Source organism: Lepeophtheirus salmonis, chromosome 7 (genome assembly GCF_016086655.4).
Source record: "Lepeophtheirus salmonis chromosome 7, UVic_Lsal_1.4, whole genome shotgun sequence".
NCBI classification, from domain to species: Eukaryota; Metazoa; Arthropoda; class Copepoda; order Siphonostomatoida; family Caligidae; genus Lepeophtheirus; species Lepeophtheirus salmonis.
In genome coordinates, this window is record NC_052137.2 from 8,232,091 (window position 1) to 8,249,752 (window position 17,662).

General features: G+C 33.1%; 1 long non-coding RNA gene across 1 annotated transcript in view; it reads left to right on the forward strand.

The window, feature by feature from the left end:
* Nucleotides 1-6,058: 6,058 nt before the first annotated feature.
* LOC139905911 (uncharacterized) overlaps nucleotides 6,059-17,662 on the forward strand; it is a 45,276-nt gene continuing 33,672 nt past the window's right edge. Inside the window, exon 1 of the long non-coding RNA XR_011781038.1 lies at nucleotides 6,059-6,795. This is a non-coding gene — a long non-coding RNA (uncharacterized lncRNA). The remainder of the gene's footprint in view (nucleotides 6,796-17,662) is intronic.

The following is a 17,662-nucleotide window of genomic DNA, read 5'->3' on the forward strand; positions in this document are numbered from 1 at the left end:
CAATACTAATATCAATTCAATTGACGTGTTCTCTCCCTCAAGAATGAAATATTAAGAATTTGAGGGGGGGGGGGTGATACGTGAATACTTTATTAATTAGAGCGCTCACTTACAAAAACGAACATTTTAGCAGATACCAGCTTTTATATTTGATTCAAATTTTAACTTATACTGAAAATGCACATGAATTATGATATAAAGGGAGTGGGGATCAAATTGTCGCCAAAATATTTTTCTACAAAAAATAACACAAAATATACATTTTTTAACTTTTTTATTGAAAATCAAAACTATGACGAGCATATAGGTATAGAGTAGCCATTCATTCGATATAATCACCGTTGGCATCAATAACGGCCTCAATACGGCCTCTGAACCGACGCAGGCTCTTCTGACCATCTCATTGTCCATTTTGCCGAATACCTCCTTGATGGAGTCCATCAGGCTGGCCTTGCTGCTATGGGGATGTCTGTTGGTATGTCTCTAAACATAGCCCCAGACAAAATAGTCCAAAGGATTAAGGTCGGGAGAGTTAGGAGACCACAAATCCTTGGTTACGACGTTATAACAGTTGTCGGTTAACCACTGCATGGAGATTTTGGACACATGGCAGGGTGCTGAGTCCTGTTGCCACACCCAGGGCCTGTCTCCGGCCTTCATGGATCTGGTAGGGTCATCCTCAACCATCTTCTTCACCATGTCGACAAAGTCGGTGTCCCTGACCTTCCTGTCGGCGCCCTCCTCCTTGGGTGCCCTCTTTATGGTGGCATCAACATCCCAGGTGTCCTCTAGCTTCTTACGGATACGCTGAACAGTCCGTAAATTCACTCCTAAGGTTGAAGCAATCGTTGAATTGGAGATTTCACTTCCATTATTAACCAATGCCATGACTACTGCGGACTTCAAAAGCTCCTCATTCCACTTATAGCTCTTTATCTCCTCATATGATGACGGCATGATGCTAACTGAACTACGTATCGTCAGCTGACGAGAATAGCTTTCCCATTTGGTAACCGGTTTTTTATTTGATAATGTCGTCTTCAAGTTATCAAGGGTTAAAGTAGGCAATAATTTGATCCCCGCTCCCTCTACATAAAAATAAACAGAAACAGTTTGTATAGAGGCACACGCCTGCAATATTTCATCGATATATGACTACATATTTTATACGCCTCTATACGGTATAGAGTCGTATAAACGAGTTTTTTTCCTTATATCATATTTATAGACAGTGATGTATATACAATGTATTTTTCAGCTGGCCCGTTTTTTTTTTTGAATTGGTAGTCTGAATAATGAATTTTCTTTTCCTTAGCAGTTGTCATTATTATTTAATTCCTGAATAATGAACATCCTTTCCTAAATAGATTCAATCAGAGCCCTTTAAGAAGAATATCGTCACGAGAGTTCACCGCCCTCTTGTGACAGATATCAAGAACTGGAATACAATAAATGAATACTAAAAAAATAATTTGATTGAGCTTACATACACGATTAATTATTATATAAAAGAAAAGGAATAATTACTTTAAAAACAATTTCTTCAATTTACTTTATTTTGCATACACATTCTTCGGCTTCCAAAAGTAGACGAAGTTACTCAATTTTCTTTGATAATTATACCGTTTGCATTCGTAAATGTAAGTACATTATTATTCTTACATACCTAGACAGAGTGTAATATAAAAAATTTTGACATTTGGGGACATTTATAGACGATTTAATTAATGCAACAGCTACTTCAGCAAATGAGTTTAATTTTTTTTTTTTAATTGATTGACATTAGATTTGAATGACGCCTCTATTTTTGCAAATTCCTCCCAATAATTCTCGGCAGAATAGATTAATTGGAGCAGTTCCTCAACGAATCTTAACTGAAGTGAGTACTCGATGGATTTATAAGACCAAAGGGGAATTTTTGAATGTGAAGACTTGCAACTTAAAATTTTTATCTGGTCTTAATCATATACGAAAGAAAGGCTTGCACTTTGATTCTACGTTCCGATGTCAAAATCTTTGTCCTTCAACTTCTTCTTGAATTCCTTTATTTCTGCTTCATAGACACCTTTTTGGATTTGTAAGTTGGGATTTATCCTTTAGATAAGGGGTCGGCAACCTTTTGGAGAGTTAGGGCCAAACAGCAATCGCTGAAGAATCATTGTGGAAAACCATGTTATTGAATATATAATTGAATTTCTGGGTGTTTAGAGAAAACAAGGCTTCTTTATAATTTAAATTAAACAATACCCTTATTTTTTACTACAGGAATTATAACAAAGAAATTCAATATACACACAATTTAAAAGAAAAATCTATATTTTACTTTAAAATAAATGAAAATAGGGAAAATACTAATTATTTAATGTGACACTTTTTTCTGCTAATTTTGTGATATTTTTTTCTATGTCGATGACAAGAGCCAAACATCATCCAGGTAGTCGTCACACAATCTTGTTCTCAAATTACTTTTAGTGTACTTCATCATGGAAAAAAGTTGTTCACAGGCATATGTGTTTCCAAAGAATGACATCAAAAGTTTTGCGTTATTCATAATATTTTCCAGTTGGGTATATATAGTTCTTGTAGAAGGCACAAGTTGATTCGAAATGAAGTTTTGATTTGAAAGATTCATTAGATTCCAAGTCAATAAATTCCAGCTGATATTCTTCCGGCACTTCCTCCACATATGTTTTGTAAGGACTACTAAAAAATTGAAATATCATTTTATATTTCCGGAAGTCAGAAAAACGAGAGGAAAACTCTTTTCTCAAATCATGAATAGAGCTCACAGAGATGTATGTTATTATATCACTCTTGTGATTTTGGAGACTCGGGAAATGAGAGTAGTTTCCTTTTATGGATCTGTGATTCCTAAAGTTGAAGTTTACTCTCAAAAGCAGTAACTTGACCAAACATCTCAAATACAATCTATATTTTAGATGATTGACTATGATAAGATGGTGGGTCGGTCAAAATTCACTTGTAGGCCGATATGGATTTAAAGATAAAATAACTAATGCAAAAAAAAAAAAATAATAATAATCAACATTATAAGAAGTTTCATCTTCTGATGTTGATAAAATTAGATTTATGTCCACTTAGTATATTTCTCCATTTTCGGAAGTAGAAGGTTGCAAATATGGAGTAAAGTAGGTATGATCTGTAAATTGTGGAGATCTTTCTTATTGTGAAATTTGATTTAAAAAAGTTGCTTAGCATTACCATTGTTCTCTGGAATGAGAATGGGTTTGTTGGAGTTTTTGGTGAGACTTGGAACTTAAGGTTTTAGATGTTTACGTAGGCTGCTATACATATTTCTAGCCTAATAATGAAAATGCGAATATTCATCATCAAAAATGGTTTTATTGTTTTTGAAAGTAATCCCTAGCATGACTTATACACTTTTGCATACACTCATACCAATTGTTGAAACTCTTTTTCCACTCCGATTGAGACACCTACAAAACATGGTTTATAAACGCTTCAATAACATCTTCTGTGAACGAAAATCGTTGACCACGCACTTGTTTCTTGATGTACGGGAGTAAAAAGAAGTCATTGGGTGCTAAGTAAGGGTTGTACAGGGAATGAACCATCAATTCGACGTTTTGGCCGGTCAAAAAAGTCCTGGTTTGAGCCAATGTGTTGTAGCGTGCATTGTCATGGAGAACAATGGTTCGTCTTCTCTTGTTCGTTTTCTAAATTTCTCCAAAGACTTCAGGCAAGCAAATTGTGTAATTCCACTCAGAATAGACTGTTCTACGATGCTCAAGTGGAACGGTCGCCACATGACCAGTTTTGCCAAAGAAACAAGTGACCATTTGTTTCGAAATGTTTCTTCAACGAAGAACTTTCGTTGGATTTGGCTCGTCTTCGAAGACCCACACGGTAAATTGTTGTTTTGTTTCGGACTCATGATTCGTCACCTGTGATGATCGTATAAACGTCTTTGAAGTACCGCTAGCGTATTTTTCAACATTTCTTCGCATCAATCGACACGAACCTTCTTTTGAGCGATTGTCAAATTGTGCGGGATCCAACGAGAACAAACCTTTTTTACGGCCAGGTGTACATGCAATATCGAATGTATGCTGGTGGAAGAAATACCCAAGGATGCTTTTATCTCACGGTATGTCACATGACAATCTTGCATTATCACTTCACGCACGGCATCAATGTTCTCTGGCACAACGGCCGTTTTTGGACGACCTTCACGGAAATCGTCTTGGAGCGAGCTTCGGCCACGATTGAATTCATTAAACCAGTTTTTCACAGTGCTTTAGAATGGTGCTTCATCGCCATACAAAGATTTAAGTTCATCAATGCACTCTTGTTGTGATAATCCACGTCCAAAGTTGTGAAAAATGATTGTACGAAAATGTTCACGACTTAATTCCATTTTTTGGCAAAATAAATTTTTTCAAGTCACTGTAAACAACACAAATGATGGTCGTACTTCAAAACATTTAGAGTACGATTATTCTACAAAAATGTCAAATTGCACCTGTTCAGATCTATTAAGTAAATCAGATCAAGAAGAGTGGATTTTGGACCAGTTCTGACAAATAAGCGTTGGTAAACGTTATAATTGCTTGAGAGACATAATCATGGAACCACGAAGAGATTAATTGGTGTTATGATTCACTGGGTATATTATACTTTTTACTTTGGAGATAAGCCACTCAATCCTTTATCTATTCTTATATCATGAGGTTACAATGAACCACTCAGAGAGACTCAGTCTTCGATCAAAGTGTATCCAGATCTCCACTTCCACCATCTAAAAAATAAGGGCAATTTTTACACATTCGTAGAATATATGAAGCGAAGTTTCAAATTCTTTGTTCAAAAATAACAATATCTCTCTTGAAGATCTGCCCAGGATTTGTTCGTAAAAATACAGGATGTCCCTTGTCTCTAACTCAACCATTTTTTACGCGTATAAGTGAATGCACTCTTCATAATGACGTTTGGATCCACATATTCCATACCATCTCCAAAACCAAGTTTGTCGAACCTTCGCCTTATGATAAATGATTGGACCAATACCAATACGAATAACGAAACGAGAGGACGATAAAAATAAATTAATTCGAAATTAAGGGGAATATATAATAATGATTTCATCTAAATCTTAACTCTGTGCCAATATAAAGATATATTTTATGAGATGAAATAAATGAAATAGACTCACTCGTTCAATACAAGATAATTTCAACAATTTATAATCTACAAAGGTCCGGTGTATGTAGTGAGAGGACAGCGTAGCTGGGGGCCCATCAAACAAGCATGTCAAGCCGTATAATTTTTTTTTGAATATTTATGTTCTCAAAAAAAAAAAAAAAAAAAAATCAGTCGGCTAAATTATGCAGCAGAGCAAAAACTTTCATATTTGAATTTTTTTCCCCTAAAATTAAATTTTTTGTGAGCAACTGTTGATTTTTGAAAATTTTCCCCAAGATTTAATATTTGAAATTGAATTTTTGAAATGTTTTTCCAAAAAAAATAACTTTTTGTGTATAGCTATGGATTTTTTAAATTTTTTAGGAAAAAAAATTATTTTTTAGATTTAAAAAAAAAAAATATTCCAAAAACCAAAAAAAAAAAAAAAATCTTGTGTACGCCCCTAATAATAGTTTTTATTTTCTAACATTGCTTAAAACGAAACGAAAAGTACTATAAAAATTGAATAAGGAACGATTAAAAGTGAACAATTAAATAAATTCAATGTGAACGATTTAGTGAACTAAACGAATTCCAAAAAAATAAACGATTTAAGTGAACTAAACGATTACAAAATGTGAACAAACAGCCTGTTTAATTACAGTATGTCAAAGTTTAATTTCTTTTTAGAGTCAATTTACAAGCCGCACCGTGTATTACTACGTGAACCTTTTTATTCGATGGTTTTAGGCGGGCACTCACTTTACCCTGCATGAAAAAATTAAACAACAATAAAATTATGAACCATGTTTATACCATATGTATGTACGGCTTGGCGTAAGTTAGATAATCATGAAAAAATGAAACACGCGCACCGCGCGCAAGGAGAGATATCATTATTATTAAGGCCCCTTGATGTAGAAGCATGTGTGCAAAGAAGAAGCAAAGAAAAAAACACACACTCATGCACAACCGAAAGAACATATTAATTTAATGTGTATGTTGTAAGGAGTGAGTAATCAATCAGAGAACCTGTTGCTTTTCACAATCCTTTCATAGACTTGAGAGCCTGAAACTTTTCTCCGATTCCGATGTAACAAACAACTACCATGATTCCATATGAATTCCGCTTCTTTGTCATCCTCATTTTTCTAAGTACCATCATCCTTCCCATCTTCATATTTGTGACCTGTCGTCTCATCCGTTACCTTCATCAACGTCGAATCTCTGCATCAGAGGAACAAGCTCGAAGGATTCGTTCACTCCTTGAGCGCCCACATATTAGAAACAATTTACTTAATCGCTGTACTCTTCTGGACATGCCAGGGAATGGCGGTGGGGGTGATGCCGGAGTGAGGAAAGAAATAATTCTTGCCCCGCCACCTTCCTACGATGCTCTATTTGGAGAACCCCCTCCCTCCTATGACAAAACCCTTCAAAATTCCTGATTCTGAGCTTATAAAGATGAAATGGACTCAATTATTATGTATATTTGCGTAATTACTATGTATGCAATTGTGTGACGTGTAATTCAAGTGTGTGCCGCCTTTTCATTGAATGTGCACTTGTGCTAAATCGTTTATGCAGGTGATCCTCATTTTCATCGAGAATCCTTACTTTTCTACTCAAACGGTAGGTTTCATGTTTTATTTTGATTTGTTTTTAATGTATTCCAACTAACAACATCTATAAAATGTATGTAGTTATTAGAGTTGAAACTCGGTCCGAGACATAAATTTCTCCAGTTCGGACTTGATGGATTTTTTCTAGAGGGATTTGAACTGATACTCCGGTCTAAACTAAGTAGTAAACCCTGGATTATAATTTGAAGTGTTGATATAAATTTAAACTGTGAACCAAAGTTGCAAAATAATAGTCCGAGTCATTATAATGCCTACAGCTGGTCAGACCAAACTTGGATCTAATAATTTCTCCTTAACATTTAGCTGGGATGATGTAATAGAAACTTTTGTATTTATATTGACAAATTAACGTCAATTTCGATCAACAAATTAATATGATTCATCCTTTGAAGGACTCACAAATGGCATTTGAAGTTGCAAAAATTCCTTATCACGATAATAAAGTTAAAAGTTGATATATTTGATTTGAAAGGGACTTTATTGGGGCCATATACTGTCTCATACATCCAAGGAATGACGTTATATTTATGGGAATGTTATCTATGAATTCTTAGAGGGGAATTTCGAGGGTTTATTACAATTAAAAGAAACTATATATGTGTGGGACGTCAATATAAAAGCAAGCAAAAATAACTTTTAGTGATATTGATTGTGATTTGAATTTGTATTCTTCAAGGGATTATCGGCCATTTCTATCAACAAATTATTCATATTAACCCTTTAAAAGTGCGGAAAATTGCACTCTTATAGTCCACAAATTTGAATACAAAGCCTATCATTGACCAAAATCATATGTTCATGATTAATGTGGAATACGTATTTATATATGATGTTTAAAATAATAAATTTACATTTGTAGACCGTCAGCACGAAATCAAGCTAGAATGATTTTTTTCAAAATTGATTGTAGATTACATTAGAGAAATGATAATAAATTTCTAGCAACAAATTATCCTTATGAACACTTTGGAAGCCCTCTAATTATACTATTTAAAGTTCCCAAAATTGATCCTTATAGTAAAAAAAAGGAGTAGTTGATAGATTTGGTATAAAAATGGGACATATCGTGCTAATATATGTTTCTTAAAATCAAATAAAGGTTTTTAACTATACCTGAAATCATTGAAATGTGAATGCAAGGCCCTTAATTGACTCAAATATGTCAACGCAATATTGGTTGCAAATATGGCTTATAAAGTAAATAATAATACATTAGGATTTTCTTATTTAAAAAATATTTTTTTTTGATTTTGACTTACCACATATAATAATATGTGGTAGCTAGCAGGTACTTGAATTTATTTAACTCTAATGTGCAAGCGCTGTGATTTATGTGAACCGTTAACACAAAAACAAGCTGGAAGGATTTATCTCAAAATCCAGCGTGGATTATTTATATTCGTATTCTGCAACGAATTATAATGAATTTCTATGAACAATTTATTTTTACGAATCCTTTGGATCTGTTGCCAATTACACTTTAATACGCCAAAAGTTATCGTCAAAATGAAAGAAATGGATAGATTTTATATGAAAGGGGCCACATAAATCAAGTTTAATGAAATAAATGTATCTGAATCATTACTAAGATGTTGTGTATCTCAAGTTATTTAATAAACTTGAATACAATGACTATAAATTACTTTAAAATGTCTATGAAATATTGACCTGTATGTATTATATAATAATGGTTAGGGCGGAAAGTAATTTCGTATTTTTCGCTTTTATTTAAATACTTTATAAGAAATGATTTGATTTAAGGCAAGTAGGCCCCATTCTGTTCGATAACTTGTTACAAACGAGAATCCAACTTCATAATGCCCTTTTCGTAGAAGCCCTAGTCCCTATTGGTAAAAACTCGGACAACTAATTTTCACAGGCCTCTATTAAAGCCAAATTTGTAACCCCAAGCACCTTGACCATAAACAGGAGGATATGGTAATCACTTGTTGCCAGTTCCAGGATGCAGATTGGATGCATAAGAATTTCGTATCCGAGCTCCTGGAGCTTCTAGCGCGTCATCAAAGATCTTTGCGACATGGCGTAGTCTTGATGAACACGATTCCTCTCCTTTTAACCAATGCTGGCATCTTCTGTTCGATAGCCACCTTTAAACGGTCGAATGGTTAAGAGATGATGCCAAAATTGAGCCTTTGGCTATAGGGGAGGAACTCATAGTAAATTATTCCCTACTAATCCCACCAAACACACATCATCACTTTCTTGGCAGTCAATCCAGGCTTGGCCATGGTCTGGGCCACTTTATCGGGTTTCGACTAACCTCTCTGTCGCTTGACATTGACGTAAGTGATCTGTTTTTTATCCCCAGTAACTAATTTCAGGCGGAAATAACGTATTTTTCCACTTCAGGTAGTAAAATATGGCGAAATTCTGTATTAGAGACCTCCATACTCTACGCACAATAATTCACGACTGAACCGGCCAAGTGCAATACTGTACTCAAAGCGTTCGTAGTATATACTTACACCTTTACAACGCCGTATAATATGATCCGATGTGACCAATAATGAACAAGATATACGTAGATAATAAAAAGGGCGGGAAATACGAAATTACTTTATTTCCAACCTAACATAACAAAATAAACATTAAACATTTCTCCTTTTCCTGATTTCGGTTCCAAACTATTTTTTGTTTTTTTGTTAACTACTCTTAGAGTATTTACAAATGACAATTTTGAACGCTTTGAAATTATGTGATGTATGTGAATTTTGGCATTTATTACTACATACATAGCTATGTGATAGAGGCAGAGAGTTTGACATTTAATATGTATTATTAATATGATTATACCAGCCAAAATATATATTATTATATACAAAATATGTAGTAGCAGTTGGTACGATTGATAAGTAGTAGTTGTTTAAAGCAAAATAGTTCAACATTTACATAATATATGCTTGTAACTTTAATAATGTAATTTTTACTTAATGAACACGCATACATATTCAGATAATTATACTCATTCATCATTTTTAAAGGATATTTTTTTTTAAATATTCTTGTAAAATAACTGCTTAAACAACGGATACATTTTTGTGATGATTAATTTTGTTATCTTGAATATGGATGTAGCTCGTCAGCACAAAAGTATGCTAGAGTTATTATTCTCAAAGTTGAGGGTGGAGTACATTTGTATTCTTCAATGGTTTGTATAAATATATATATATATATATTTTTAATTTCAAAAATTCCCATCTATTATCAAAAATTGAAGAAATTTCACAAATAAAATTTATTGGAAAAAATTTCACATATAAATTTATTGGAAAAAATTTCAAAAAAAAAAAATTTAGAAAAAAATTTCAAAAATCCATTTCTATACACAAAAAAATTTCAAAAATCTACAGCTGTTCTCAAAAAATCAAATTTTTTGAAATAAAATTTCAAAAATCCACAGTTCACAAAAAAAAAAAAAAAATTTTTTTTTAATAACATTTTTGTGGAGAAAATTTTTAAAAATACAGCTATTCACAGAAAATTAAATTTTTGAAAAAAATTTCAAAATCCATAGTTGTTCACAAAATGTTAAATTTTTTGGCAAAAAAAAATCAAAAATCCGAAGAGAAGATAAAAAAGGCGTGTACCGGCTTTAGGGCCAGAATCGAGTCCGTCATTGAGGCTAGTGGAGGTCATATTGAGTAATAAATCTTCTATACCACAGCTCTCAGTATATTTTTAAAGTCCTTAAAAGTAAAACTCACACGTACTGAATTCAACATTTCCCTAACCCCTCATTTTTGCCTCCCACCTTGTAGTGAGAACTCAATTTGATTTTAGACCTAAATTTTTCACTCTACCAAGTGCCAATTCTTCAAAACCTTTACACAACTATTACGAACTTTAAGTTCAGTCACACGTAGATGAGCAATGATGCTAATTGGGAGTGTTTGGGCATGCTAAACAAAATAAAGCCAAAATCAACATGATAACACTGAAAATTTGAAGAATGTTTTGGAGGAGAGCCGCCTAGCCCCCATGACGTTTGATTAGATCTGCTACAATCAGCTGTGACGAGGGGGTAGGGGAATAAGGAAATACACCAGGACAATGGCAACAATGACTCCGATGTGGATCCTCTATTATAAATTGAGTCCAACAAGGACTTACAATTATAAATCCTCAGTGTTAACCTCCATTATACACAGTGTATACTAACTCAGATGTTCCTTCTTCCAGAATTAAAGATCATGATAGCAGCTTTAAAATAAACTTTGTCAGGTTATACTACAAAAGTACCGTGCTCGTCTAATTTTTTACAATTCTAATAATAGTTATCTTCTTTCGAGCAATCTTTTTTTTATCGAAATATTAAACTGCATATTCCAATATAATGAATTTAGACAGACCAGTATTCGAATATTCTTTATTTGTTGAACATCTCTAATCTGGACTTCATACATTTGATGCATCTCTATATTTTATATAACTCTTTATCTAATGATCAACAGTCTACACACTAATGGTACACTGATTTCACTTTTGTTTCTAAGGGGGCCATCTTGTAGTTGAATGTACTGTTTTTGTTCTTTTTATCTACCTTAAAATGATATTATTATATAGGGTTATAATGACAACATATTCTTAAACGAGAGTTAAATTTCTTTTTGTACAGGGTGCGATCGCTATTGACGCCGGGTTTCAACATTCCACAAAACACGACATATCTCCAGTAAAAATAATTAATGACTCTTGAAACTTTCTGAAGAGAATTATTAATATGCATTGCTTAGATTTCAAGAATAACACTTCCATCAGAAGCTGCAATCTCTTCCAGGCTGGATCGGACATGGGACGAGGAGCTCACTACGTTCTCCATCAGGATCTTGGTCAACACGTTCATGAAGGAGGTCATGAAAGACTCACTCTTGCTATGGGATGAGACCTATTAGTGTCCCTCTCTTCCAGTCCTCATAAAAAAGTCCATGAGATTAAGATTACCTCTCATCCAGTGCTCATAAAAAAGTCCATGAGATTAAGATTACCTCTCTTCCAGTCCTCATAAAAAAGTCCATGAGATTAAGATTATGGCAGACATAATTGTCTCAATAGTTGGGGAGGTTCTTGGAGAGCTACTTCCGGGTCTTTTTCGTGTTGGGGGATGTAAGATCCTTGATCCATCCAGGCCTACCTACCCAACAAGTCCGAAATCCCACTATCCCAAGCCTTGTCCCTGATGGTTCTCATTGATGATATCCTGGATTTGATTGACAATATCCTCGCCATGTGGATCACTACTGCGTTTTTCTTTTCCACATCAAACGCATCAGGATCATCCCTGTTCTCAAAGTACTTGATGGAAACTCGTTTGTAGTTCTTGATGGTATTGTAGGCATTGGCGGTGGAATGTAGTATTTGCAAGTGGTACAACCTAAATCTTGGTGAGGTTATCAAGGGAGCCTGCATCATTTTTTTTTTCAGGGGCAGGGGCGTTGGGCCTTTAATAATTTCGACAGGATGTTTCTGTTACTATATAATGCCAAAATTTGACAAATATTTTTATTTTCCTAAAAGACAAAGTACTTTTTAGAGTTACATTTTTTAACGAAGACTAAAATTGAACAAATAATCTTATTGTTTTTTTCTTTCAAAATTAAAACATTTAAAATTCATATTCAAGAATAATTTTTTTAAACTCTAATAATTATAAAAATCCTCCAAAAGTGAGGGCCCACTGTTTGCATGGGATGTTGTTGAGCTCTTCAATCTTCGAATCGGTTTTTCTCGCGCATAATTCAACAAAACATGTCTCCTCTCTTCGCCTCTTGTGTGCACCCATTCATAGTTATGGCTCAAACAAAACACTCCCCTAAAACCCATTATATGTAGAATCAGCTGATACCAAAGTTTGGCGAGTACAACACTTTTAAGGTTGGAGATTGCCTCTTTTTGTATCTACGTCAAATTCTATCGTACCTTGTATGTACTTTTCTAAGAAAATATTTATATACAACATGGACAACGATTATAATTAAGGATGAGTGTATATACAAATACAACTCTTTCTGGTCGTTTAGATTACTATCCAACCATATTCTTTTGGAGTTATGTAAAAAAAAAAAAAAAAACCTGATTGTTATTGATTTCACTATCAAGTATCTACGTTTTATTTTCACTCTAATAATACGTAACATACTTTGTTATAGTCTGTTATGCTTTGTGTACCATAGGTCCATAGTCAACATGGGTGGATGTGTGTGTTAGTAGGCAAATGGGTTGAAAAAATATATTAAACATGAGTAAACCTATACATAAGTAGGCGCATATTAATCTTCATTGCATTTATCATCCATTCCTTTGAAAAGGAAAGAAAAAATGTCTTAAATTACATACTTGGTTGTTAGTTAATTACGTCATTATTTTCCTCAGCCATTCTATTCATTGTTTTCACTGACGTCATCAATTGCATCAAATTGAAGGAGACGTTATCTTGTAGGCTCAAACATAATATTTTTACAACATAAAATGGTCAAATTCGCAATAAACATTGATGAAACTTCATCCACATGATTAGCTTTTTTGATATATACCGAAGTAAAATTATATTTCAACTTATTATTATCATTATAATCAAGTATAATGTGGAGGTACACTTAAAAACCTAAAACATATCACCAAAAATATTAAATTTTAAGGAACTTTTTTTTTTAATTTTTGAAAAATTTTAAAAATTAATTTTTTTGGAGATAATTTTCGAAAAATTTGAAAAATTAAATTTTTGGAAAAAAATTTAAAAAATGGAATTTCTAATATTGCATTTTTCGGACTACCCTTACATAACATTAATGTACATGGGATAGAATAAGCGCATAGAACACGTACATTGTGCCCCAAATCACCCACTTGTTACGAATATCTCCATTCTGACCAAATATAGCTTCTGAGATTAATGTAATTGAAGATTCTTTCCTTAAAATCTTAAGGAAGAAAAATATATCAACTCAAAGAATGCACAATCCAATAAAATATGGTGGCTTAAGCGTGATATCATTTGCTAAATTTTGGAAATGCCTCAACTCCTATTGGATCAGGAAATTGTGGGACACACAACACTTTTGGAGTCTCTAATTGAACCACTTTCTAGTTACAAAAGGATTTAAATACACCGACTGCCCAAACCGATGGCCCTTTTCATATAAAAACCATCAATTTATTGTGACAATCATTCTGCAACATACCTAAAGGTTTCGTAAGAACAATTTGTTTATTAAAATGGACGATAATTATCCACACTCAATTTTGAGCAAATTCCTTCTAGCTTGCTTTTTTGTTGACGGGCCGCAAATTCCATTTGAAATGATACAACGACAATGAGTTCAGATTGATTAGTATATAGTTGTTCTATTCTTGAAAATAGTTGAACGAATAAAGTGTGGAATTGTTTGCGTTTGAATCTTTACGTGACTTTGTTATTCTAGTAACATTTAAATGTTGTGCATGTTATGAGTAAATATGTTTACATATTAATATATAAAGATGAGTGCTTGAATGACATGATTCTTTAAGTATGTTTTTGAAGCCTATGCCTGTCAGAATAAGCCTTGTAGTTGCATGTCTCTTTGCAATGACTCTACTAACAATTATTAAACACCAATCTTTTGAGACTTTTGGTGAGTCAAAAGAAGTGAGGAATTAGGAACAGATATTTTAAAAATGGGCAAGGAATTCTCCATGGAACAGAACGGATAAATGTTTACATGATTCGATCATTCACACATAAGAAGAATAATGAATTATTATACCTACATAATACAGTATCATGGCACATGAATGTGTTGCTAATGACTTCATTTTCTATGTTTATACACGTATGTTGTATACATATAAAAAACTTCCATCAAAGTCCATTAAAAGAATAATGAGGATTGAGAAGTTGCAGATTCATCTCTATACAGTTATAGTATACAGTATCCAGAGTTATTAGGCATTGACGAATATACAAACTTTGCTTTATTAATATAGAAAATAATCATCCAAGAAATCCACAGTGTTACTCGGTGTTTATCCCCTGAGCACACTCACATGTAGTTACTCAAGATATTCTCTCCTCAAGAAGGTTTGAATAATGATAACAGGTTGAAGAAATTAAAAAAACAATAACATTGTTTAGGTTGCCAACAACAACAACTAAACATGAAGGCTCAAAAACACTTAAGATTTACAACCCTAAATATAGAGGGTGCGCAAGGAATCTACCGCGAAAAGCATTTTTTTTTTTAAACTCAATTTTCTCTCCAACCAATTATCAGATTTAAAAAAAAGTAGCAGATTCTGAAAGCTGGATGGATTATGATTTATTTTAATTAAATAAAATCACATCCAGCCTCAATTACAGTTTCTATAACAGGGCGAAAGTACAAGCAAACCTTCACCATATGGTCCCTTGGCAAATCCTGGGATTCTTTCTTGATCCGACTGATATGTTCGTCTATGGTGTTGCAGGAGATTCGGTTAGTTTGTCATTCCATTGTGTCTCATACAAGAAAAGAAACCCGTCAGATTCAGATCCGGCGAGTTTGGAGGCCAAAAGTCCGGCAAGATGAAGTCGACACAATTATCTTCGAGCCATTTGAGACTCTCCCTGCATTGTTGGTGCTTTAAAATCACCTTTAGAGGCCTCAGATTCCCACCTAACATTGTAAACGAATGTCTCACTGAGTCCCAGAGTTCTAGCAATGGTTATGTTGTCGCACTGGTGGGGATTCCAAGGAGGGTTCCGGGCCTTTTTCGAATATTTGGGACGAAGAATTCGTCAATTGCTTCAGTGCCTGGGTTTGTCCAAGAGAGTGCACCCTAAATGTATATGACACGCTGTGTTTTAGCTACGCACACGCTTGTTGATGCACTTCATATAAAGTAAAACTCTATATTTATTTCTTCCTTTCTTTTCTTTTTCATACATAGCATTGCAAATATATTACAATGTCATGTGTCTGTTGGGCAAAATGGCTTTCAGCAAGGGGTCTGCTCCGGACGTTATCAACAACGCATTTTTAGCTTCAGTGCCAGGGACGCCCTCAGGATTACATTTTGGAGGGGGAACGGCTTGGTTTTTTTGATTTTTATTAGGAAAAAATTCAAAAAATTAAATTTGTTTGAAAAAAAAATTTCCAAAATTAAATTTTTCGAAAAAAATCTCAAAAATCCATAGCTTTTCTCAAAGAATTAAAATATGACAAATAAATTCAAAAATCCTTAGCTATTCACAAATAAGTAAATTTTTGGTAAATTTTTTTCAAAAATCCATATTTATTATCAAAAAATTAATTTTTTTGGAAAAAAAATTCAAAATACAAAGTTCTTCTCAAAGATTTGAAATATGAAAGAAAAAAAATACAAAAAAATGTCAAAAATCCAAATTTATTCTCAGAAATGATTTTTTTTTCTTAAGCTTTATATTATGAAATTTTAGGAAAAAAATACAAATATTAATTTTTTTAGAGAAAAAAATTAAAGATTTTTACTAATATTTGGAGAAAAATTTAAAGTTCCATAGCTATTGACAGAAAATTTCCTTAAATTTTATATACTAAATTTTTGAAATTAAATTAAATTTTTTAGTAATCCAAAAAATTCCTTTTTTTTTTGGGGGAGGGGACTACAGCCCTTCCAGCCCAACTCCTGAGGACGCCCCTGAGTAAAGTACCACTTGTAAAATATTCTTTCAAAATATCAAGGACCCCCATTTAGGAACCACCGGTATAGACCGTAACCCAACACAAATAAATACCCATAATGAGGTAAAAATATGATGCATATATAACTTTTTTCACAACTAAAGATTCCAGATGTTTTCATTCCATTATTGTGACATATTTACATATAAACCGTATTCATCTCTATCGGTGAGATTCACAGTGTGGACATTTGGTCTTTGCTTTGTCTTAAATTCACTTTAAAATGGAAAAAGAAGTTGTAAAAAATGAAAAGAAAGTTTTTATAGTACATGAATGGCAATAAACGTAGAACGGTATCAATCTAATTAACCATACTGCATTTACAAGGTTGTGAAGGAAAACGTGGACTCGAGAGGTTGCTTTAGCAACACTTTAATACTAACAAAATGAGGAAAATCTCAAGTAGCCCTTCACGGTCCTCCTGATAGTCCTAGCAGCGAGTACTATTCATAGATTTGGTGTGTTCCTCATGATCTTCTTCTCCAAGCTAGACAGGTACTCCAGATCCGTCTTTAAATTATAAAGTGAATTTAAGACAAAGCAAAGACCAAATGTCCACACTGTGAATCTCACCGATACAGGTGAATACGGTTTATATGTAAATATGTCACAATAATGGATTGAAAACATCTGGAATCATTATTTGTGAAAAAAGTTATATATACACCATATTTTTACCTCATTATGGGTATTTATTTGTGTTGGGTTTCGGTCTATACCGATTGTTCCTAAATGGGTGTATTTGATATTTTGAAAGAATACTTTACAAGTGGTACTTAACTCAGGGGCGTCCTCAGGAGTTAGGCTGGAAGGGCTGTAGTCCCCCTCCCCCCCAAAAAAAGGATTTTTTTTGTAAACTAAAAAATTTAATTTAATTTTTTTGAATTTCAAAACTTTAGTATATTAAATTTAATGAAATCTTCTGTCAATATCTATGGAATTTCAAATTTTTCTCCAAATAATGTAAAAATCTTTGAAATTTTTCTCCAAAAAAATTAATATTTGTATTTTTTTCCTAAAATTTCATAATATAAAGTTTAAGAAAAAAAAATCATTTTTTGAGAATAAATTTGGATTTTTGACATTTTTTTGTATATCTAAAGATTAATTAATTTTTTTCTAAAAATTTTTATTTTGTGAGAATAAATATGAAATTTT